Consider the following 22,856-nt stretch of genomic DNA (forward strand, 5'->3'; position numbering starts at 1 on the left):
AAGTAGAACAAGAAAATACTAAAAAGAATAAAATAGTAAGCTGTTCCTCCACAGTCAGGACAAGGGCTGATCAAGTCATTGTTTCCCATAGTGTCCATTTCACTTCTACAGGTTTCCTTTTAGCTGCTCAGTTAGATGTCACCAATCAGGGAGAACATATATTTGTCCCTTTGGGACTGGCTTATTTCACTCAGCATGATGTTTTCCAGATTCCCCCATTTTGTTGTAAATGACAAGATTTCATTTTCTTTTACCACTGTATTCTTCTATAGAGTACATATCCCATAATTTCTTTACCAAGTCTTCTGTTGATGGGCATTTAGGTTGATTCCATGTCTTAGCTATTGTGAATTGAGCTGCAATAAACATTGAGGTGTAGATAGCTCTTTTATTTGCCAATTTATTTTCCTTTGGGTAAATTCTGAGGAGTGGGATGGCTGAGTCATGTGGGAGGGCTATATTCAGGTTTCTGATGAATCTCCAAACTGTCTTCCATAGTGGCTTTACCAGTTTGCATTCCCACCAACAGTGGATTAGTGTGCCTTTTTCCCCACATCCTCTAAAGCATCTGTTGTTAGTTGATTTCTGTATGTAGTCCATTCTGACCAGGGTGAGGTGAAACCTCATTGTGGTTTTGATTTGCATTTCCCTGATGGCTAGTGATCCCGAACATTTTTTCATGTGTCTGTTGGCTGTCTGGTTTTTCTCTTTTGAAAAATGTCTATTTAGGTCCTTGGCCCATCTCTTAAGTGGGTTGTTTGTTTTGTTGTTGTGGAGTTTCTTGATCTCTTTGTAGATTCTGGTTATTAATCCTTTATCAGTTGCATAATTTGCAAATATTTTTTCCCATTCTGTCGGTTGCCTCTTCACTTTCCTGACTGTATTTTGCAGTATAGACACTTCTCAATTTGATGTAATCCCAATTGTTAATTCTGGCTTTGACTGCCTGTGCCTCTGGGGTCTTTTCCAAGAAGTCTTTGCCTGTGCCTATATTGCAGGGTTTCTCCGATGTTCTCTAATAATTTGATGGTGTCGGGTCATAGATTTAGATCTTTAATCCATGTTGAGTGGTTTTTTGTGTAAGGTGTAAGGTAGGGGTCTTGCTTCATGCTTCTACACGTGGAAACCCAGTTTTCCCAGCACCATTTGTTGAATAGACTGTCCTTGCTCCAGAAATTGGTTTTAGGTCCTTGATCAAATATAAGGTGGCTGTAGATGTTTGGATTGATTTCTGGTGTTTCTATTTTGTTCCATTGGTCTATCCATCTGTTTCCGTACCAGTACGATGCTGTTTTGCATCTCATCCCTCTTAATTTAACATTGGAATAGGGTGTGAGTGAGAAAAATTAATTCCATTTCCGCTAAACTTATTATATAATTATCGCAGCAAAGTCCAAACAATCCATAATCTCCAAATAATCTGAAATGCCATCCTGATCGTGTTGTTTTCCCACCTCACTGTGCTGGTGTGAGTTTGTGATTCTGCAGTTGGTTCTGTTAATCCACTTACCTGCTCCTGAGCCAGAACCACACCGTCTGGATTACTACAACTTTATAATATATATTAATATGGGATATTGCGATTTCCCCCCTCATTCTTCCATGTAGCAAAATGCATTGGCTCTTTTTATTAATTTATGAGTCCCATAGAAACTTTGTAATTATTATGTCAAATTCACTTTTTAAAATCCTTTTGGTATTTGGATTGGAATTGCATTTGATTTGTAAATTAATTGGAGGAAAATTGATGTCTTGCTAATATTAGAATCTCCCATCTCTCCATTCGTTACAGTTCTAATGGAGTTGTCCATAAGCTATAGAACAATACTAACTATTGACTGCATTCGTGAGCATCCTTGTCCTACTTGGCTTTCATGAGCCTCAAAGCCTGGAGATAAGGTAGACAGGCATGGGAGACAAATCTCTTGAGTTTATATCGTGACTTCACTGTGTAGTATCTTTGGTCCTTGGGCAGGTTGCTTCTCTGTGCTCAAGTCCTTTAAGTGAATAATAAGGCTTTAAAGCCATAGGAATACCTGCCTGGTGACATTGTGGTAAGGTTTAAATGAGAGAACTCATGTAAAAGCATGTAGAGCTATGTCTGACACAGGCTCTCAATAACTTAACTGTTGGTGTTATTTCATCCTTCAATAGCTAGTGCCTGGGGTTGAGATGGATGTTCTGTTTCATGCAAAAGATGCAGTCTTCCTGCCTTTTCAAGGTTATTTTTTTCTTAATTAGTAATGGATGTCAAATTTACTAAGTGCCATTTCAGAATCGGTTGAGATGATCATTTTTTTTTTCCTTTGACCTATTTCTGCACTGAATTATAGCTCGAGATGCAATGGAATGGTATTGATCTCTACGGGGCTTATAGATTTGCTTTTCGTAAGTAGGATGCACCATCTTGACTAGTTAGTTTTTGGGAGATGGATCCTCCACTTGTTAGTCGGAATTGATCCACCTGTTTGCCAGCTTCTGGCAGGTCTACCCCCCACTTTACTTTTGTTTTAAGATTTACTTATTTATTTGAAAGCCAGATGAAGATCTTCTATCCTATGGTTCACTCTGCAAATGCTTATAGCAGCCAAGGCTGACTTAAGGTGAAGCCAGAGCCCAGAACTCAATCTGGGTCTCCCACATGGGTGGCAGGGACCCAAGTACTTGAGCCAACATCTGCCACGTTTCAGGGCACATGTTAGCAAGAAGCTGGAATCAGAAGCAGAGCCAGGACTTGAACCAGACGTTCCAAATAGGAGATGCCGGCACCCAAGTAGCATCTTAACCATTGTGCCAAAAGCTGGTCCTAGACTGGGCTTGATTTTAGGACGAGCAATTCTTATTGTTGTCATTTCAAAAAATTAGGTTGTTTGGACTATTTCCAGTGATTTTTAAAATAGTAGTACAATCCATCTTCTATACTTTTGTCATCTTGCTCTCAAAGTTTTGCTGGTTTTTTTTTTTTTCTGCTGCTTTTCTAGCCTATCACTTTTGTTGTATGACCAGCATTTTGATTTTATATTTTGCAGTATTTGGGAGATCTGTGTCTTGTTTTTAATCCTTCACTTTCCATTCTCCTAATGAAGTCAGTGAGTAGACAGCCTTTTTAGGATGGAGTCTGCGCACAGTAGTCCCCACTTATCTGTGGGAAGACGATGCATGATCCCTGCCCCCACAGTCAATGCCTGAAATTGTAGATAGTACTGAGCCCTATGTATAATATGCTTTTTCTATACATATAGAACTATGTAACATTTAATCTCTATAAGAGGTACAGTAAGAGATTAACAACAGTAACTAATAATAAAAGAGGAGAGTTGTAACATAATACCATAATAAAAGTTATTTCAATTTTATGGGCTGTTTATTTCTATGATTTTTTTTTTTTGACAGGCAGAGTTAGACAGTGAGAGAGAGAGACAGAGAGAAAGGTCTTCCTTCCCTTGGTTTACCCACTAAATGGCTGCCACGGCCGGCACGCTGCGCTGATCTGAAGCCAGCAGCCAGGTGCTTCCTCCTGGTCTCCCATGCAGATGCAGGGCCCAAGGGCGTAGGCCATCCTCCACTGCCTTCCTGGACCACAGCAGAGAGCTGGACTGGAAGAGGAGCAACCGGGACAGAACCTGGGGTGCCAGCGCCGCAGGCGGAGGATTAGTCTAGTGAGCCACAGCACCAGCCTTATTTCTATGATTTTTTTTTAAAGATTAATTTATTTATTTGAAAGTCGGAGTTACACAGAGAGAAAAGGAGAGGCAGAGAGAGAGAGAGAGGTCTTCCATCTGCTGGTTCACTCCCCAATTGGCCGCAATGGCTGGAGCTGAACCAATCTGAAGCCGGGAGCCAGGAGCCTCTTCCTGGTCTCCCCCGTGAGTACAGGGGCCCAAGGACTTGGGCCATTTCTTGCTGCCTTCCCAGGTCATAGCAGAGAACTGGATCAGAAGCGGAACAGCCAGGACTTGAACCAGCGCCTGTATGGGATGCTGGCACTACAGGTGGCAGCTTTACCCTCTCTACACCACAGTGCCGGCCCCATCTATGATTTTTCAATAAATGCTTTTGTCTCACACTTGAGTACAAGTAACTGAAGCCTCAGAAGGTGAAACCACGGGGAGCGGGGAGTGTCTATCCTTTTCCTCCTCTCCTTCCTTCCATGTCTTCCTCTGTGGACAGCTTTTCAGCTTTTGTCCATGTAACCTGGGATTTTCGGATTTGATTTATCAATTAATTTTGTATCACTTTAAATTAATAATGCTGTTATTGGGCACTGAAGGCATTACTGGTTGGGGCTCGTGCTCTGCTTGACCCCAATCACTGTCCCTTTAATTGCAATTCTGCATTCCTGAGCTCTTTCACAGCAGCACCCAGGCAATTGTTTTCATTTGCAAGAGACTTTTGAGAGATCAAGACACAAAGTTTTCCAAAATGTTGCATGCTTAGAATGCTTTTCTTTCACCTTCACAAGTAAACTGGCTAAATAAGTATTGGCAGTCACAACTTTTTTCTTCTGAAAAATTCTGCAAATGGTAATCTCTGTTTTTCTAGCACTCAGTGCTGCTTCAAAGACCTTGTCTGCCTTGAATGTGTAGAAAAACTGTTTTGTTTGCTTTCTCCATCCTGGGTACCTGTAATACTCTTAGAACTTTTATACTTTACCCATCATGTAAAGTATTATCTCTGGTACATTCGTGTATGGATGATGGATGGGTGATTGGATGGATGGATGGATGGAAGAATGGGTGGGTGGGTGGATGAGTGGATGGATGGATGGATGTGTGGATGAATGGATGTGTGAATGGATGGATGGATGGATGTGTGAATGGATGGATGGATGGATGTGTGAATGGATGGATGGATGGATGGATGTGTGGATGAATGGATGTGTGAATGGATAGATGTGTGGATGGGTGGATGGATGTGTGGATGAATGGATGTGTGAATGGATAGATGTGTGGATGGATGGATGGATGTGTGGATGAATGGATGGATGGATGTATATGTGGATGGATGGATGAGTGGGTAGGTGGATGGATGTATGGATAAACGGAAGTGTGAATGAATGGAAGGATGGATGGGTGGATGTTTGGATGGATGGATAGATGGATGGATGGGTAGATGGATGGATGGATGGATGTGTGAATGAATGGATGGATGGGTAGATGGATAGATGTGTGGATGGATGGATGGATGTGTGGATGAATGGATGTGTGAATGGATGGATGGATAGATGTGTGAATGGATGGATGGATGGATGTGTGAATGGATGGATGGATGGATGGATGTATATGTGGATGGATGGATGAGTGGGTAGGTGGATGGATGTATGGATAAACGGAAGTGTGAATGAATGGAAGGATGGATGGGTGGATGTTTGGATGGATGGATAGATGGATGGATGGGTAGATGGATGGATGAATGGATTGGGTGGATGGATTCATGGGTGTGGGTGCCTTTCCCCCAAGTCAGTCTGTTGACATCCTCAGGAAGGGATGATGCCTTCCTCGCCGTCTGTGGCATCATTCTACCCACATCATAACCATCAATGCATCTGGAAATCTCTTTCATGAAATCTCAGCCTATTGTTCTGTCCAATGTGTTTTGGATTTCTTCTTCGATAACGTCAGCAAAGTACACCTTGCCTGTAACTATCCCTTCTGTGTCTCCTTCTCTCATATCAGTTCTCTTGGAGACCTTTACTGTAAAAATCTAAAACCGGGTTCAAGTTTGTTTTGAATTGTAAATTCTGCCTCACTAATTCTGCTCTTCCCAGGTCTTCATGTAGTGTAACCATGCATTTGAGACTCTCTGTAGCACTGTTTTCACTCATTCTTCTTATCCTATTCTCACCTCATCCTAGTGTCTTTTCATCTCAGCCCATGCTCACCTCTTGACCCCTCCAGGGTTCCATCATTTCACTCGCTCTCCATCTTCGCAGCTTCAATGAAGTGTTTTCCATTTTCCCATTGTCTCCTGTGCCAAACCAGAGGCCCTGGGGGAGCAGCTGCTGCCTCTGCTTCATTTACAGTTGTGACCTCAGTGCTTAGCTGACAAAAAAAAAGGTGCTTATTTATTGTTTATTGAATGAATGTATAGCCACATTATCATAGCTTGGATTCCCTTGGGCTGTACCAACATTGGGATCTTTTTTTAAAAAAAAAGATTTATTTAAAAGTTAATGCAGGAGAGAAAGAGAGAGAGAGAAAAGAGAGAGAGAGATATCTTCCATCTGCTAGTTCATTACCCAAATGGCTGCAACAACCAAAGATGGGCCAGGCCTAAGCAAGAAGCCAGCAACTCTCTATCCTGGTCCCCCAGGGAGGTGACAGGAGCCCAAGTACTTGGGCACCTGCGCTTTTCACAGGTGCACTAGCAGGAAGCTGGATTGGAAGTGGAGCAGCCAAGGCTCAAACCGCCACTCATATGGGATGCCGGATCACAAGCAGCAGCTTAACTCATTGCCCTGTGACACTAACCCCCCAACATTGTTTTGAGACGGAGGCTCCCCCATGTTAGTCACTGCAGGGCAGTCTTTTTACCAGTACCACCATTTGTGCTATTATTTATTGAATATTTGTTTTAGATCTGTTCATATTTTCTACCTTCGCTGTGTATTCAAGTCTCGTTCTAAGTGATAAAATCTGTTCAATAAAGGGGATGTCCTAGTTTCAGTTTTCTAAAATATATTAAACACATAACTGCAAAATTGCATGTCATCCATGAAGCACTGTGCACCACAGACAATAAGTAAATGCTCTGGGATATCCTTTCTGAAGATCTTCGACCACCACTTTTCCTGCAGGAGCCTGTGTCTTCCTGATTTAGGCTTTGATCCCCTCCCATCTTATTCATTTTACAAGCAAAATATTTGGTGGGTATGATTCACCCTCTCACGCCCGCCTGTGACAAGGTGGCACAGTGACAGGGACTGAGATGCCACAGCCAGCAAGGCAGGCATCACCCCCTCCCTGTCAACAGACTGACTTGGGGGAAAGACAAAAAATAAACAAACAAACAGATGTACAAGATGATTACAGATTGTGCTTTGAGCCATGAGGGAAAGAAACCATGGAGTCTGGTGAGTGACAGTTCAGAGCGGTGGCGTTCGATCTGACATCGAAAGAAGGGCCAGGCATTCCAGATGGGAAGAGTCAGGCCCAGGCATTCCAGATGCAAAGAGCAGAGTCCTAGAGACAGGAGAGGACTAGGGGCTTCAAGCATGCCTGCTGGTTTATCTTGCTAGGATTCTTGAATGCATTCCAGATCTGACACGCTGAGCTAAAGCCCAAACAAGTATGTGGATTTGTATCCCATAGGCGGGTCTTGGACGTGGCAGAAGTATTGGTGACCTAACAACCACGCATGTGGCTTTGGGCGCATTCCAGGCCTGGGTGATACTTGAATAAATGGCTTTTCAGGGCACGTCCATATGCACTTTCCACTTCTCTTCTTGCTCCCTGTGTGATCTGAATGCCAACTCCCGGAATTCTTTGCAACCATTGCTTTTAACTTGTTCTTATACAATGACAATAAGGAACCCTTATTGCTCATTTGTTTTTCCCAGGAGCCAACAGGTTGGAGTGTTCGCTCCAACAGCTGCAGTGGGATCACCTTCCACTAGAGGGCACTGCTGTGCTGTTGGAAGTGGGGTAGGCTTGTGGAACTCAGCCCAACAAAATCCTCAATACCCCTGGGAACTCTGGAGTTTGTAAAGCTTGGTTTTTAAAAATAAACTCATTAACTCATCCAGGCATTGCGGTTGGAGACTTTGCAAGTGCCTGGGAAGCATTCAGAACTGGTAGAGGCTGACTGGTCCTTAGAGGAGCTGGCTGTAGGTGCACACGGTAGCAGTGGAAAAGAGTTTTGTGGACAACGTACTGTGGAGGTGAAGGTGCTCAGACCAGGGGCTGGCATCAGAAGCCCACTCAGCCTGGTGCTGGCCGGTGTGGAAAATTTCATGTGCTTGACAGACTGGTGAGCACATTCAGTTCTTGGGGGGGGGGGGGCATTAGGTTGCCAGTAGATTTCATTTTCACATGTTCAACCTTTGCATGCCTTATTTAAAAAAAAAAAAAGATGCATTTATTTATTTGAAAGTCAAAGTTACACAGAGAGGAAGAGGGAGGGGGAGGGGAGGGGAGAGGGAGAGGGAGAGGGAGAGGGAGAGGGAGAGGGAGAGGGAGAGGGAGAGGGAGAGGGAGAGGGAGAGGGAGAGGGAGAGGTCTTCCACCCACTGCTTCACTCCCCAATTGGTCGAAAGGGCTGGAGCTGTGCTGATCCAAAGCCAGGAGCCAGGAACTTCTTCCAGGTCTCCCATGCAGGTGCAGGGGCTCAAGCACTTGGGCCATCCTCCACTGCTTTCCCAGGCCATAGCAGAGAGCTGGATCAGAAGTGGAGCAGCTCATATGGGACGCCCATATGGGATGCCGGCACTGCAGGTGGCGACTTTATCCATTATGCCACAGCACTGGCCCCTCGGTTCTAAGGCTTTCTGTATTCTCTGTAGAGTTGGGAGTGAGCTCCTCTGCTGACAGTGGCAGGAACAGGCAGGGTTGGTCATCTGCAGAGAACGGGAGAGGTCTGAGTTGGCCAGTGTGCAGGGCGGGAGAACCAGGTGGCCAGAGTAACACGGCAGACCTGCCAGCGGTGTTGGCCATCAGCTACTGCTGTGGAGGAAGAGAATGCCAGCTTGGGCGTTCTCCAGCGGCAGGTGTAGAGAAATGAAAGTCAGGCTCTCCTGGGATGTGGGTATTGCTGGGGCAACTGGTGGATGCTGGGGTCAGTAATGGAGACAAGAAGATAAATCGTAAACCAAAGCCAAGGGGAAAAATATATATGGAGACCAAGAGATGATTCTCAAGGCCAAAGAGAAATAGCTCTCAGGAAGTAGGAAGTGGAATGGTTGGTGCCGCGGCTCACTAGGCTAATCCTCCGCCTGCGGAGCTGGCACCCCGGGTTCTAGTCCCGGTTGGGGCTCCGGATTCTGTCCTGGTTGCCCCTCTTCCAGGCCAGACCTCTGCTATGGCCCGGGAGTGCAGTGGAGGATGGCCCAAGTGCTTGGGCCCTGCACCTGCATGGGAGACCAGGAGGAAGCTCCTGGCTCCTGGCTTCGGATCAGCGCAGCTCTGGCCATTGCAGCCAACTGGGGAGCGAACCAGCAGAAGGAAGACCTCTCTCTCTCTGTCTCTACCTTTCTCTGTAACTCTTTCAAATAAATAAAATAAATCTTTAAAAAAAAAAAAAAAGACTGGGACCAAAGGTGAGATTGGCGTTTCTGTGTTTGCTTGGAGACAGCTGCTTCGGAGGCCGACGGGCTGGGAACCAGGCTGAATGTGGAGTGAGGAAGTGGAGCCATTGGGCTTGGTTTCCAGAGTTCTGGCTGGGGCATAAAGGAGATCCACGGGACTGAAGCAAGGGGTCGTGGAGGGACAGATGACCGGCACCATGAAAATGAGGAAGACTTGGGTGGGGGGAGGCCACGTAGAGGAAGAGGAGCCCACTAGTGAGTGGGCACAGTGCTTTGTGGCTTCCGGGGGACTCTGCCGTGTTTCTCTCTCTGAGGGCTCACTCACAGCTGCAGGCGAGGTCAGCACCATCATCCCCGACTCAGGCAGGTGAGGGACCCAATACGGAAGTTCTCAGACTCGAATCCCAGTGTCCTGGGTTCAAATCCACAGTCCCTCACCCAGCATCAATTAGATGATCCTGTTCAAGGCAGCGAACCTTCGCTGAACTCGTGCTGTGTGCCGCTGAGGCCAGGGCTGCCTGCAGGAAGACGTTGCCCCTCAGAGCGTGAGCCAGGGACCAGCAGGCCAGCATCCCCGTGGAGCCCGTCAGAGAGGCAGGCTTGTAGGCTGCTTCCTAGACCGACAGAATCAGAATCTACGTTGCTCCAAGGCGCACAGCTACCACAAGTGTCCAAGCACTGGCTTAAGGTCAGGACTCCCAGGAGAAAGGGAGGGAGGCCGAGTAGCTGCACCCAGACTGAGAAAGGAGAGACAGCCGGAGTGGTCCCCATTCTGTCCTTATGCTCAGCCACAGGCGGAACCCAAGACGTTGAGGTCCAGTTGCCTGGAACGTTCTCAGAGCCACACAGGCAGCAGCAAAAGCATGCACTCGAATCGACACCCGGCATGCACTCGGCACCCAGCGTGTGTCTCCCTGGCCGCTTCCGCAGCAAGCTTCCCGGGGGAAGGAGCTCTCCATTCCCAGCCCCCGCACCCTCGCCTCCCACCCACACCTCAGACGCTGCCGCTGCGAACAAGCTTCCTCTCCCTCCCCCAACGACTGCAGCTCTCCTCTTCCCGAAGAACATCAATGGAGGCTTGTAAAAATAGCTTTTGCATTAGATAATCTGGTTTAATTTTTTTTATTTTTAGCCAATACATAAAAATATTAGCTATTTTTTTTTAAATGACAAAGAATGCATGCTCATGGCAAAGGGACAAAAAATTCCAATGATTGCAGAAAGCAAAAGGTGGAAAAGTTCCACTGCACATTACAATCCATCCCAGGCCCTGCACGGTCCCCAGAGGCCAGCCCTGTTACCAGTTCCCTAGGTGGCCTTAATTCACTATGTATCTCTCTTTTTTTTTTTTTTTTTTTTTTTGACAGGCAGAGTGGACAGTGAGAGAGAGAGAGAGAGAGAGAGAGAGAGAAAGGTCTTCCTTTTCCGTTGTTTCACCCCCCAATGGCCGCTGCGGCCAGTGCGCTGCGGCCGGTATACCGTGCTGGTCTGAAGCCAGGAGCCAGGTGCTGTTCCTGGTCTCCCATGGGGTGCAGGGCCCAAGCACTTGGGCCATCCTCCACTGCACTCCCGGGCCACAGCAGAGAGCTGGACTGGAAGAGGGGCAACTGAGATAGAATCCGGCGCCCCGACTGGGACTAGAACCCAGGGTGCTGGCACCATAGGCGGAGGATTAGCCTATTGAGCTGCGGTGCCGGCCCGCTGTGTATCCTTTCGAGAAGGCTCAGGCACATACCCACTAGCACATGCGTGCATGTATGTAAATACATGTATGTAAATAGGATCATATTAAACTTACTGTCCTGCAACTTGCTTTTCTTCCACTTAATAATGTATCCTGGACTCCTTTCTGTGTCAATGTTTAAGTCTCTGCCTCGTTTTTTACCAGTCACATCATCATCTATTGTATGGCCTCCTTGTAGTTTATTTAACCTGCCACCTACATGGTGCCTTGGTCCTGGTCTTTTTAGATTATAAACTATTTCCATGGTTAGCTTTATTCTAACTGCTGTCGCAAACCAGCCTTAAAAAAAAAGTTTCTTTCTTGTTCCCCCTGCAGTCAGTCCAAGGGTTGTTTCTTAGTTGTGGGTGGTCTTCCATGTCCCTTCTGTGACCTGTTGGGCCTGCCCCATTCTAAGGTCACAGAGACCCCTAGACTAGCGCATTGCAGGACCCTTACCTGGGTGCAGCGGGTGCTGGGAAGTGTAGTTCCTGACTGGCAGCTCCCCTGCAGGAAGAGGGGAGTGCCATGGAGAGCGAGGACCAGGTGTCTTTCATAGACGCCTCTCCATTTCTTCCACAAACGCTGCAACAAACAGCCTTGCACGTGTGTCTTCACACACGTGTGCAAATACATTTCCAGAAGTGGAATCGCTGGTTTAAAGGACTGTGTCTTTTTGAGATAATATGTAATGTTGACTTACCCTTCTACCAATAGTAGAAGAGTATTGGTTCATCTTGCACATAATAACTGTTACAATCTTTAAACACATGTCCCACCCTGTAGGTGAGTGGTATTATGGCATCGTGGCTTTAGTTTGCATTTTGAGAAACACTGTCTTCCCTTCTGTTTGTAGATATTTTTCTACTGACTCCTCCCCCATGGTCCATGTCCTTTTTCTCCACCACTAATTGATTTGCAAGAAGTCCAGAAAATAATAAATACTTTCAAAAAAAAAAAATGAACTCATTACTTCGGGTCTGTGGCATCCATGCTGCAAGTATTTTTCCAATTAGTCATTTTCTTTTTATTCATGGTATTTTTCCATCGCAGAGACTTTTTTACGTCGCCTTAACTTTTCAATCTTCCCCTTCATGATTTCTGTCTCATGCCTAGAAAGGCTGTCCTTGTGCCAAGTTGAATTTTTATATTCTCACGTTTCCTTCCAGTGCTAGAATCACACTTGAATCCAGACTCTGTAAGCGTCTGCGTTGCTTTGCGGATTTACTTTAGTTCTCTGTGTCCTAGTTTTCTCCTCCCCAAACCAGGAACAGCGAAAGTGCCCACTTGTAGGGTTGCTGTGAAGACACACGAGACGGTTCATACACAGAGCTTAGAACAGTACTTGGCTTGCAGACACTGCACAAGGAATGCCAACAATCAGCTAGTTTCGACCCCATGACCGGGGGCTACTGTCTGCTACCTGCCCTTCTACGACTAGCAGGAGGCAGGGCTCAAACTCCCGACTCTTTGGTTCCGAATCCTGTACACATAACCAGTCGTGAAAGTAGCAAGAAGACTTCAAGATATTCATGGACAAAGAAAACTGAAAGGTAACTTGAAGGGCAAGCATTTGGCCTAGAGTTAAGCCTCCAGCTGAGACACCAGTGCACCTTGTATCAGAGTGCCCGGATGTGGGTCCTGGCTCCAGCCTCCTGACTCCGGCTCCTTGCTAATGCACACCCTGGCAGGCAGCAGTGAGGGGTCAAGTTGCTGGGTCCCTGCCTCCCATGGGGGAGACCTGGATGGAGTTCCTGGCTCACAAGCATTTGGGAAGTGAACCAGTGGGATGGCAGCTTGCTTGCTCTCTCTTTCTCTCTCTCTCTCCCCCTCTCAAAGAAGCAAAAATATAAATATTTTTAAATAGATAAGTTTATTTTGATGCAAAAAAAAAAAAAGTGCAGTCTAAAAATACAAGGAGTCTTCAAAAAGCTCATGGCAGGTACACATTAGAAAACCGTGCATGGCTTTGTTTTGTTGTTGTTTTGGTTTTTAAAGCTTATCTTCAATTCCACTTTTCACGGGCTTTTTGAAGCCCCCTCGTACCATGCCCAGAGGGTCCCTTCCTTTGTCAACTCCACCTGTCACACAGCAAGACTCAGGACAAAGCCCACAGTGCACAAGGTATACATGAAAGAATGGGCTTTCCTGAGAACACCTGCAAGCCACGGTCACCAAAGAGGCAGGAAGATAGGGCTTCCCTGTTCTCTCACCTCCACACTGAGGGCCCTTCGAGGGGTGTCTGCCCCAGGGAGGGAGTTTGCTCCTACCTACGCCACCATCAGCTTCTCTCACAGTGCAGGGGTGCACAGCCTTGCTCGTCGGGGATAATGATTGAGTTTAGGTGCCAGCTGTTTACAGGAGTTATCTGGAAAAGCTTCCCAGCAACTGGGGGCCTAGAGGAGCGATGGGAAACCAGGTTCAGGCAAGGCCCCTTCCTGCCCCAGGAAGAGGCCGCCAGTCCTTAGGGAAGCTGAGCTCAGGTGCAGCCCCTCGCCTGGGGGGATGGATGTTACCCACCCAAGTCGTGGGTCCACTTTGTGTGGAGTAGAAAGCAAAACCTCCACCTGAAGTCATTGTCACACAAAGTGATTTATCTGCAGCCAATAAGGAGACCATGGGGAATCGTTTCCAAAACCACGGCTCCGCAAGCAAAGGAAGGTGGTTATGTTTTCCCTTAGGGAAAATGAGCATGCAAGAGGGGAAGTCCTTGTCATCACCAAGAGTGGGCACAAGCTCACCCACGCGCAGTTTAGAAAGATGCCCCTGGCCAGCACCATGGCTCACTAAGCTAATCCTCCACCTGCAGCGCCGGCACTCCGGGTTCTAGTCCCGGTTGGGGCTCCAGTTCTGTCCTGCTTGCTTCTCTTCCAGTCCAGCTCTCTGCTGTGGCCCAGGAAGGCAGTGGAGGATGGCGCAGGTCCTTGGGCCCTGCACCCACATGGGAGACCAAGAGAAAGCACCTGGCTCCTGGCTTCGGATCGGCGCAGTGCGCCGGCTGTAGCAACCATTTGGGGGGTGAACCAACAGAAGGAAGACCTCTCTCTCTCTCTCTCTCTCTCTCTCTCACTGTCTAACTTTGCCTGTCAAAAAAAAAAAAATGAAAAGAAAAGAAAGATGCCCCAACACTCAGCATATACGCAGAGTGGGCAAATTTAGCAGCAAATGGAATCTTCCAGAGCATCCTATAATCATTGCAATTGTCCTGTGTGAGTTTCCAGTGACAGTCCACCAGATACGCCCAGCATGGCTCTGTGTGAACCAGGGGCTCAAAGATATGAGGGGACCTCACAAAGTGCGTGGAAAATCCTCATGCTCCTTTAACTCAGTTAGTCCATGAACATGCGGAAATACCTCGTATAATTGCTCTCTCTTCAGAGAGCCTTGGGATGCCCAGAGAGTATTTGGATTTGTTCTCTCTTTCTGGTAATCCGATTTCCCACTTAGAGTGATAAGATGTAGACTTTGGGGATGAGAAAGAGAGACACACCTCCACCCGTACACACAATAGGATCTGTCTCCTTGCTCCCAGATTAGAGTCTTATCTCTGTTTTTCTTTCTCTGACAAATATGTTCTGAAACTCTGTTGAGTGCCAGCTCTCTTCTTGGAGCTGAGAATGTAGCAGCAAACAAGAGAGACCACCACCTTCATCTTGGAGTTTACAATCCACTAGGGGCAGGGAGGGACAGCCACCATGTAGATAGATAGATGATTGATTGATAGATAGATAGATACACACACACACACACACACATATATATATATATAATATCAGATAATAATGTTTTATCCATGCAGTTAAGATGCTGGGTAAGATGCCCTCATTCCACATCAGAGCACCTGAGTTTGCTACCCGGCTCTGGCTCCTGATTCCAGCTTCCTACTAATGCAGACCTGGGAGGCAGCAGTGACGGTTGGGTTTCTGCCACCTACAAGGGAGACCTGGATTGGGTTCTTGGCTATCAGCTTTGGCCTTGCCTCCTTGCTCAGCTCTGGCCACTGTGGGCATCTGGGGAGTAAACCAGCAGATGGGAGCTTGCTCGCTCTCTATCTGTAAAATCATATACATAGATAATTAATATTAATTATATTAACATATATGTGTTAAGTAGACGCCACTGTAAACCCACTGAACAGGAGTGTACAGAGGAGAGGCATGGGCACTTTTTTCTCTAAGGTGTACTCTGGTTGATATCCATGAGAAATTATGTGGAAGAATATAGTGTTAAAAAATATGCAGTCTGCAACAGTGTTCTCACCCAGGGAGCATTTTATTTGTTTGAGAGAGAAAGAGAGAGAAATCTTTGATCTACTGATTGACTCCCCTAATACCAGCAATAGCTGAGATGGTCCAGGCTGAAGCCAGGAGCCCAGCACTCCATCAAGGTCTTCCATGTGGGTGACAGTGACCCAACTACTTGAGTCATAGCCTGCTGCCTCCCAGGGTGTACACAGGCAGGAAGCTAGAGTTGGAAATGGAGCCAGAACTTGAACCCAGCCGCTCTGACACGGGATGCGGGCATCCCAAACAGCATCCTAACTGCTGCTCCAAATGCCAGCCAACATCCAGGGAGCCTCAAAATCGCAGTACCTGGGCCTCGGGTCCAGACTTTCTGATCTCGTTAGTCTGACATGAGACCCAGACACTGGCCTTGCTCCAAAAGCCCTGACATGATCCCAACTTACGGCTTGATTTCACCCGCCTCCATCTTCCAGCCACACTGCAGGGCTTTGTGCAGATAGCAAAGCTGAACTGTAATGATGTGTGTTCCTTTAACTCTCCTTTTCCATCCTGAATGTGGAGGTTCTGGTAGAAGCAGAGCTGGGGCTCTCCCCAGTGAGTGAGCCAGAGCACCCGTGGCCATGACGAAATCTTAAAATCAACAGAAAAGCTCCCTCCAGGATTATCTGCCAAATCTCTCCTTGGCCCACGGCTGGGAAACCAGGGAAACGCCCAGCTCCATAAACCCACATCAAGAACCTCTGCAGACTCCAGAACTCCTAAGCAAGCAGCTAGCTCTGACACTGGATCTCTGATCCACTTATTGAGCACCTACTGTGTGCCAGAAATTGTGCCAGGTGGACGAAGTGAATGAGTCACGTGTCCAAATTGCTCATGATGAAGGTGGACATGGAGCCAATCATGAACACACAAAGGGATGAGTGAGTAAGTTTGCGGAGGAAAATGGTGAGTTGATTGCTGATGTGAGGTGTCCAGGTTACGGAGAGTCAGGCACTCTGGGCTAGAACATAGGATGTTATTGTGGGAGCTACGGTTATGGTTTGTGAGTCAGCACTTCCCAGGTGGTGTTTAAAGGCTGTGGAAGCAATGGGATCATCCGGTAGGATCATGAGTGAGAGGAGAACGAGATCGGCCCCTGGGAATTATCTGGATTGGTTTGGAGAAAGTTGGAGGTTTGCAAAGGGGATGCAGGGCTTTGGAGCGTAATTGGATTGGACAGGTCATTGGCTTCAGTTAGAACTTAAAAATGTTAATGAAGACCTTGTGCCGTAGACTCTGGTAGGCTCTAGAGACAGAGCTGCAACTGAGACACAGCCTGCTGTGCCCTCAGGGAGTTTATCATTAAGTGAGGTGAGTGTAGCATCCTCAGAGGACCAGAAACAGCCACATAGCAAATGAGATTCTAGAATTCTTGGGTTGCAAGCGACAGAAATCAACTCTGCCTAACTTAAAATACCAGTACTGTATTGGAAGGTGGTTTAGCCCTCAAGGAATCCACAGAAAGCCAAGGAACCGTGTCCAGGAAAGGCCAAGAACGAGGATCGACGAAGGGATTGTGTGCCAGAAACTGAGGGGGAATCCCTTACAGCTCCTGCCTCTGGCTGGAGGAGCCTCGTTGTCAGTGTTTTTGACACCTGTTCAGTCCCTTTGTCATAAAGTCGGGCACTTACTGGCTTTACTTTCATCAGCCTGTCAACATTTCCTCCAAAGAGGGAGTGGTAGTTCTTCCAGGAAAAACTGGGAGGCTGTTACCCAGTGTAGGGAAAACTGTTGGCAAGTGAGTTAAAAAAGCAGATGGGAAGTGAGCCCCATCCGTGCGGGTTAGATCACCCTTTCAGTCATTGTTGCTGAGTTAAAGAGGAAGGAGATAGACGCTTAAGAGAGTTACAGGCTGAGAGGAACGGTCAGCTGCTTGTTAGCCACTGGAAACAAGCAAGTAAAATGTGGACAGTGACATGAAGGAAGGTGGGCCTCGAGGCAGAGGCCAGGGCGTGCCCCCACCTCCGTGCCTGGGGCAGGGCGGTGAACGCGGGAACTTCCGGAAGTCCGTGCAAGGGCGGGTGAGAGTGCCGTTTGAGTCCTGGCTGCTCTGCTTCTGATCCAGTTTCCTGCTCACGCTCACAGTGGGAGGCAGCAGATGATGGCTCAAGGGCTTGGGCCCCTGCCCTCCCCCCACTTGGGAGCCTCCAGTGGGGGTCTGGGCTCCTGGATTCAGCCTGTCCCAGTCCTAACTGTTGTAGGCATTTGGGACGTGAACCAGCACATGGAAGATCCATCTCTCCCTCTCTCTGCTTTTCTGCTTTTCAAATAAATAAATGGAACTTTTTGAAAGTTCATGAAAAATATGAATTAAAAGATGTTTAAATTTCTTTTTGAGATTTTATTTATTTGAAAGGCAGAGTTACAGATAGAGAGAGAGAGAGACAGAGAAAGGTCTTCCATCCAATGGTTCACTCCTCAAATGGCCGCAACAACCAGAGCTGGGCCAATCCGAAGCCAGGAGCCAAGAGTTTCTTCTGGATCTCCCACATGGGTGCTGGGACCCAAGCACTTGGGCCATCTTCCACTGCTTTCCCAGGCCATAGCAGAGAGCTGAATCGAAGAAGAGCAGCCGGGACTTGAACTGGCATCCATAGGGGATGCTGGTGCTGCGGGCGGAGGCTTAGCCCACTATGCCACAACACCAGCCCCTACAAAAATATTTTAAATCCATGCACAGGTTTTTCATAACACATATTCTTCATGAATGTTTTGAACACCCCATTATATACATGGATTTCCAATTTTTCCCCACCAAAATACACTTATCTTTTAATTCCATTTTTCCATGAAGTTTTAAAACTCATTTCATCTAGGCCAGCGCCACGGCTCAATAGGCTAATCCTCCACCTGCGGCACCAGCACCCCGGGTTCTAGTCCTGGTCAGGGCACCAGATTCTGTCCTGGTTACTCCTCTTCTAGTCCAGCTCTCTGCTATGGCCCGAGAGTGCAGTGGAGGATGGCCCAGGTGCTTGGGCCCTGCACCCCATGGGAGACCAGGAGGAAGCACCTGACTCCTGGCTTCGGGTCAGCACAGTGCACAGCGGCCATTGGAGGGTGAACCAACAGAAAAGGAAGACCTTTCTCTCTGTCTCTCTCTCTCACTGTCCACTCTGCCTGTCCAAAAAAAAAAAAAAAACTCATTTCATCTGCACAGTCTTTGCATGTTATCATCCTAGGCCTCCAGCACTACATTCCAGCAACCTAAGGAGAAGTAAATATGCAAGGGTTTTCTTTGGCGGGATAGAGAAATTTGAGGTCATGATATGACGTCAGTGGTGGAATTCTCTATTTGGTTCTTCTATCTTCCTTAGTGGTTGTCGTTTGGTTTTGCAACTGATATGTCAATTAGAAGGGTGGAGTTTCATTTGGGTGCATAGGTGGGGGGAATGATGTGACACTCTGGAGATCTCTAGAATGGATCAGAATTTTCCAAACTTGTAACAGAGAGAGGGGTGAATTGATCCTCTGGGCAAAAGTTCATGCTCAATAGTAAAATAAGCTCAGGAATTGGTACATCTTGCATTCCTCTGTGGGTATTCTTGCACCCATTACAGAACATGGCAAAGAAATCTGTGTAAGGGCTGGTCAAGTGAAAAGTTCTTTGTCTTGGGGAAGACTTTTACATCAATAACCCCATAGAGTGAAAATCCTTAAACAAACGTATGGAGTTCCATCCACTCTCATCATTCACTCCAACTCCTAATTATAATGTGTGCCAAGGTCATAAAGCTGTAGAGCCAGATCTCTACGAAAACCGAATCAAAGAATTCTACTCAGGTGCACTTGTGATTGTTTGCTTATAATGATATCCTAGTAAAACTACTGACCTACTCAGTACTAATAAATACTACTAAAACTTTCAACCCACTGTGGTCCATGTAGACCTTGGGCACAGAAACAAATTAGCAATCGTATCATTTCAGTTTGACAGTGAATTTGGAAGTTCAAGGGACTAGTGGGAGGGTTTTCAGCAAAGGTAGTGGGGAAAGGGAAATGACACAGGTGGGCAGATGCGCCTCCCACATGCCTTGGTCTCTAAGACTTAGCAGGAGGAATTCAGAATGGCACAAGGACCAGTTTCAAGATGGAGGAGAGGAAGGTTGAAGGAGCTGGGCGTGCCGGCTCGCACCTTTCTAGCATAACAGAGATGAGTTGTGTGTCAAGGGTGGGCAGTCGGAGTAAGGTTGGGAGCTCATGGTGATAATCTGGAACATTTACCATGAAGAAGGATGGGTGGACCTGGAAAGAAAAATATAAGATTAATGAGCAGTGCTGAGGGCTCAGCTAAAGCTAGAATTAATAAATTCGTACAGAATTCGTTTGTGAGGGCCAGCAATTTTCTCCACTGCTTGACAACATGAGGATAGAATTAGAAAGGATGGGGGCCAGCACTGTGGTGTAGCAGTTGAAGACGCTGCCTGTGATGCTGCCATCCCATATGAGCACTGATTTGAGTCGCCGCCGCTCCTCTTCCATCCAGCCCTGTGCTAATGTGCTTGGGAAAGCAGCTGCAGATGGCCCAAGTGCTTGGGCCCTTGCCATTTGGGGAGTGATCCAGTGGATGGAAGCTCTCTGGCTCTCTCTGTTTCTCTCTCTGCATTCTCATGGCTCCCTCTCTCTGTATTTCTGCCTTTCAAATAAATAAAATAAAATAAATAGAAAGAATCAGAAAGGGTGAAAGGTTGGAAGGATTCCTCGTTAGAGACCGTCCTGGCTGACCCTGGGAGGCAGTGGTGATGCCTCAAGTGACTTGGGTTCCTGCTCCCAACTCTCTCTGCCTCTCTCTCTCTCTCTGCCTCTCAAATTGATTAAAAAGTTTTCAAAGTTCCTCATGTAGCTCTAATGGGCAGCCAACACACACACAAACTAGTTTAAGGGTTAAAAACAAAAATGGACCTTTATTAAGAAACAGGGACTGAGAGCTGTCAAGGCCTGAAAGATTTGCCACCAGGAAGGAGACGTCACCACCTCCCACCAGCATCCCTTACAACCGTGAGCAGAGCCAAGAGATGGAAAACCAGGCACAGAGAGGCTGCGCTCCCTGGCTCTGCCTGGGTTCTCAAGCAGGCTGGGGTCCTGGGCGCCTTCAAGCCTACACAAAGGCTTCAGAAGCTGTCAGAACTCATTTCTAAAACAGTTGCTGTTCCTGCAAAACAAACCTTCCCCCACCCCCCAGAGAAGGTTTTCTTAATGTCTCTGGAGAAAGATCGTTTGCCAGAACAATATTCAATGGCTTCCTTTTTGGTTCTGAATATGTAAAATACACATTAACATTTTCAAGCTGTATAAAAGGTTATATAATAAAAATGATTCTAATTTCCTAGTTCTGTACCCACCTCAAGTTCTCCCCTCAGAAGCAACTACTTAGACTGGTTTCTTGTGTATCCTTCCCACCATATACATGCTGTATCTTGCCCTTTTCCCATTTAAAGCTAATACAATCAGAGGCGGGCATTTGGCGCAGTGGCTAAGATGCCTTTGGGGTGGGGGGGAGGTGCCTGCATCCCCTGCTGGATTGCCTGGATTGGAGTCCAGGCTCTGCTTCCATTCCCAGCTTCCCATTAATGTGCATCCTGGTAGGCAACAGCGATGACTTGAGTATTGGAAACCTGCCTTACACAGGGGAGACCTGGATTGAGTTACCGGCTTCTGGTTCCAGCCTGGCCCAGTGGATGGAAGAGCTCACTCTCTCTCTCTGTCTCTCTCTCTCTCTCTCTCTGTCTTGCTTCCATTCAAGTAAAAATAAAATAAAGTTGACAATTCAATGTTTAAAAAATATTTAAGAAAAATAAAAGAAATACAATCGTCCCTCAGTATTCTTGAAGGGTTAGTTCCTGGACACCCCCACAGGCACAAACATTCACAGATGCTCTGGTCCTCTGTATAAAATGGCACGGTAGTTACATAGAATCTACACAGTCCTCCAATTACTCTTTTTTTTTGGAGGCTGTTTATTTTTATTTACTTGAAAGGCAAAGTAACACACAGAAAGGGAGAGAGGGAAAGAGAGAGAGAGTTTGAAGGGAGGAGGTGGTGGGAGCTGACCAGGACCTTGGTTGTCTATAGAGAACTTAATAATTAAACTGAATCAAATCATTCAATTTTTTTTTTAGCTTTTACAGTTTTATTTTATGTATCTATAAACTGTTTTATGTAAAACTGTTAAAAGCCATAAAATTAAAAACACACACCACATTTCTGACATCTGACACTTCTTGGCACATAATCCAAGCAGTAAGTAGGAGTTTCATCACAGGGATGCTACAGCTGGTGTGACAGCCTCCACTGCCCAGGGTCCATCTGCAGGCAATGGACTGCTGCTCGGTCACACATGCACGACTGAAGGTCTGTTTGTGAAGGTCACTGGCCGCGCGCCCACCAGCTGCAGGACAGAGTTTATGGGCTTGTGATCCAGCCTGTTTCTATCCAGGTGCGTGAAATGGATGTTGTTACCTGGACCTAAAATGAGGGTCCCGCCTTGCTGAGCTGGGTCGCCTTGAAAATCAAACAGAGGCCCGGTCACTGCCCGCCACAGGCTCCGGAGGCTTCCCGAGAGGAGGCTGGACTTTATGTGGGGGCTCCGTCCTGAGGAGGCAATTTCTTCACCCTCTTTTCATCCCCAGTCTTTTATAAATCTCTCTCTCAGGATCAACATAGATTTCATGGGAATACCCAGTCAGTTTGCAGAAAGGCTCAATATGATGGTAGGATGACTGTCCAATCACTATAAGGGTGACATCTGCTTCCCGTAAGAAACTCTGGGGGACTTTGGCCAGATCCTCGACGTATTCCTTGCAGACGTAGCACAGGAAATGCCGCACGAAGAGCACCATGGCCCGCCGGTCCCGGAACAGGGAGCCCAACGGCACCCGCCTCCCGTGCGTCCAGCACTGGCAGCTCCACCACGGCGGCCGCCAGAGGCTGCCCGCACTCGGGACCGGTCGGGACTGGCGCCAGGGCTGTGCCGCCGAGGACCTGCCGCATGACCGGGGCAGGGGCGGCCATAGCCAGCGGACTTTGAGGACCAGGGAGCAGTCCACTCCCGGGCGGGGCACGGTGGCGCCAAATCATTCTATTTTTTTAAAAAATATATTTTATTTTTTTGAAAGATGGAGTTACAGAGAGAGAGAGAGGTCTTCCATCCACTGGTTCACTCCCCAAATGGCTGCAATGCCAGAGCTGAGCTGATCCAAAGCCAGGAGCTTTTTCTGGGTCTCCCACGTGGGTGCCGGGGCTCAAGGACTTGGGCCATTGTCTACTGCTTTCCCAGGCATATTAGCAGGGAGCTGGATGGAAAGTGGAGCATCCAGGATTCGAACCAGGGTCCATATGGGATGCTGCAGCTGCAGGCTGGGGTTTTAACCGGCTGCACCACAGTGCTGCCCCTCATGCTACTTTTTAAAAATTTAGTTATTTATTTTTATTCATTTGGAAGAGAGAAAGAAATCTTCCATCCCCACTGGTTTACTTCCCAGTGTGAAGTAAATGCCCACAACAGCTGGGGCTGGGCCAGGCTAACGCCTGGGTCCTGGAAACCCACTCGGCTCTCCCTGTGGGTGGAAGGGACCCAAGTATTCGAGCCGTCATCTGCTGCCTCCTGGAGTGCACG

At 47.2% G+C, this 22,856-nt stretch overlaps 1 protein-coding gene and 1 pseudogene across 1 annotated transcript in view; one reads left to right on the top strand and one right to left on the bottom strand.

The window, feature by feature from the left end:
• The window catches only part of HS3ST2 (heparan sulfate-glucosamine 3-sulfotransferase 2), a 103,160-nt gene that overhangs the window by 78,425 nt on the left and 1,879 nt on the right, over positions 1 to 22,856 (top strand). The window lies entirely within an intron of this gene.
• Positions 21,573 to 22,252, bottom strand: LOC133750437 (peroxiredoxin-like 2C; annotated as a pseudogene).

This window comes from Lepus europaeus, chromosome 21, assembly GCF_033115175.1.
Source record: "Lepus europaeus isolate LE1 chromosome 21, mLepTim1.pri, whole genome shotgun sequence".
Lineage (NCBI taxonomy): Eukaryota > Metazoa > Chordata > Mammalia > Lagomorpha > Leporidae > Lepus > Lepus europaeus.